Source organism: Taudactylus pleione, unplaced genomic scaffold (genome assembly GCF_031769625.1).
Source record: "Taudactylus pleione unplaced genomic scaffold, aTauple2 ptg000040l, whole genome shotgun sequence".
In the NCBI taxonomy this organism is placed as follows: Eukaryota; Metazoa; Chordata; class Amphibia; order Anura; family Myobatrachidae; genus Taudactylus; species Taudactylus pleione.
The window spans coordinates 26,860,573-26,863,483 of record NW_028284442.1 but is presented as its reverse complement, the minus strand read 5'-3'; the positions used below and the strand labels follow the sequence as shown (position 1 = coordinate 26,863,483).

Genomic DNA, 2,911 nt, shown 5'->3' with positions numbered 1-2,911 from the left:
AAACAGAACTAATTAATCACCCTCATTTCAATTAGTGACCTCATATACGGTCTGACGGAGGGATTTAACAAAAGAAAATTTCCAAAACACTCCTATGTATGAAATACATTATTAATAATATGAACGGAATTCCAGTAATGTCCAAATATTTCAAAAAATATGTAAAACTAAGCATGAAACTTAGCGGTACTTCCGCCCAAGAGATTCTGAGTTTCCGCCCTTAACATCAACATCCGCCCTCTTCCGGGTCTAGACGGAGACAAATGGCAATAGGATCGAAATCCACTTAACACCTGCGACTTCCGCCCTCACTTCTGGCTCCACGTGGCGTCCGTCCTTCTAGTCAGCATCCGGGAATAGTATCGCGGGTATTCAGCTCCCGTCCGGTCCACATGACTTCCGCCCTGACTCTAATGTCCATCATCTCGGTAAGCATCTGCCCATAGATGACATCATCAACATCCCGCCCAGCTCTAGCGCTTCCTTCTCCTATCATGTTCCAGAAATAGGCACAGCCAAAAGTCTGCGGAAGCAAGAAAACTTAGTAGTTTTTGGGAAATTAGAAGCGCCATTTTGAGAAAGGTTAACTTAGCCCAAAGTGTTAAAGTTGATAAACACGCCAATTAAATAGGCATAACATGATGATAGCGATATAAGACTATAAAACTAAGTATAGCAACATAGTTTTAAAATCACAACATCAGGTTCTAAATAGCAAATGGATAAATATAATAACAAAAAATATAATAACAAAAATGATGACAAAGGCACAATTCACTGGCTGGTTAAGAGGAATAAATAATAATAAATTAATAAATAATAATAATATTGGTAAAAACACTGGCAGTTTAAATATAGTAATGAGGAGCAATAGTCTTCATAGAAAGTAGTCTTTATAAAAAAATAGTCTTTATAAAAAATGAATAGTCTTTATAAAAAAACCTTTATAAAAAATGTAAACCGGAGGAGGGGTTTGTAGATAAAATTCATAATTAACCATGGAACAAGGGTAGAGAGTTAGAACCATTCAGAGACCCAGTGGCTATCTCATGCCCTGTTGTAAGTATGTATGAACACTACAACACCTGGTATTCCCAGGAGGTCTCCCATCCCAGTACTGGCCAGGCCCATACATGCTTAGCTTCCAAGATCACACGAGATTGGGCATATACACAATGGTTTGGTTGTAGGTCCCTTTTGACATACACAACTACCGCCTTGTCTCTTACAAGAATGGAGCAATCTCATAACTCTCATTGAATCCTTGTGGAGCCATGGTATTCAACTCAAAGATCCAGAACATTTCTCTTCTTGAAAGTTTGTTCCCTAGATCTCCCCCTCTCTCTCCTAATTTAACATGCTCTATTGCTTTAAAAGTTAAGTCCTCCGGATTGGAATCATGGTAGACAGAGAAATGCTTAGATACCATATGTCCCTCAACTTTGTTCTTAATATTGCGAACATGCTCTTGAATTCTCAACTTTAGCGGTCTCTTAGTTTTCCCCACGTACTTTAAACCACACTTGCACTCTAAGAGGTAGATGGTAAAGATGGTATTGCAGTTCATATAGTTCTTGATTTTATATTCCTTTGAACCATCAAAATTATGAAATATTTTTCTTCGTGGATGGATAAACTTACAGACATTGCAATGTCCACATTTATAACAACCTAGACACTTGGGGAGGATTTCGTTAGTTTTAAATGTCCCACTCTTAATCATACTCGGTGCTAAGATGTCTTTTAAGTTCCTGCTTTTCTTGTAAATTATATCAGGCCTTGGGGGGAGAACCTCTTTCAAGACTGGGTCCATAAGCAAAATGTGCCAATGTTTCTGTAAAGAATTCCTAATTTTGTTCTCGTGTCCATTGTAGGTGGTCACAAAAGGCACACAGTTTTTCTTTCCCAGATCTTTATTTTTATATTTTAACAATTCGTCCCTTGGCAAGTCTCTGGTTTTTTCTGCCGCCTGTGATAATAATTTGATAGGATAACCTTTGTTGAGGAATCTCTCAGTATAAACTTGAATTTGTTCTTCACAATCTTGTTCTCTCGTACAGTTCCGCTTGATTCTATAAAACTGAGAGTAGGGGATATTGGTTTTCCATGTTTTGAGATGTCCACTTTTAAAATGTAAATAACTATTAGTGTCAACTTCTTTAATATAGTTATTCGTAATGATCTAATCATTTTCATTTGATAAAACCAAATCTAAATATTCCACCGATACACTGCTAAAATGGGACATGAACTTCAAATTAAAATCGTTAATTGCAATGTGTGTTAATAAATGATTAAAAAGTTCCTCAGAACCTTCCCAGATGATTAAAATGTCATCAATGTATCTCTTGTACAGTACAATATTTTTATGAAATGGGTTATTTTTATAAATATAGTTGTCTTCCCATTACCCCATAAAAATGTTCGCAAAACTAGGAGCAAAAATAGTACCCATAGCCGTGCCACATATCTGTTGGTAAAAGACATCCAAAAATTTAAAATAGTTGTGAGTAAGAATAAAAGACATTAAATCACATAAGAACTCTCGATGAAGGGGACTGATGCATTCATCCTTTTCTAGGACTTTCCTACATGCATTGATTCCTTTGTTATGCTCAATGCAAGTGTACAAAGCCTGTACATCTATCGTAGCCCAGGAATATGTTGGTTGCCATTTAATCCCCTTTAAACATTGTAAAACATTTGTGGTGTCTTTCAAATATGAGTCTAATAAAATAACATATTTTTGTAAAAATACATCGACATATTCGGAGAGATGGGAAGTAAGCGAGTCTATGCCAGCCACAATGGGGCGCCCAGGAGGTGATGTCATCGATTTATGAATTTTAGGCAAAAAGTAAAATATAGGGGTGGTGGGGTTGGTCTGCATGAGAAACTGAAATTCATCTTT

General features: G+C 36.6%; 1 pseudogene; it reads right to left on the bottom strand.

The window, feature by feature from the left end:
- Positions 1-1,073: 1,073 nt before the first annotated feature.
- Positions 1,074-1,192, bottom strand: LOC148538453 (5S ribosomal RNA; annotated as a pseudogene).
- Positions 1,193-2,911: the final 1,719 nt, after the last annotated feature.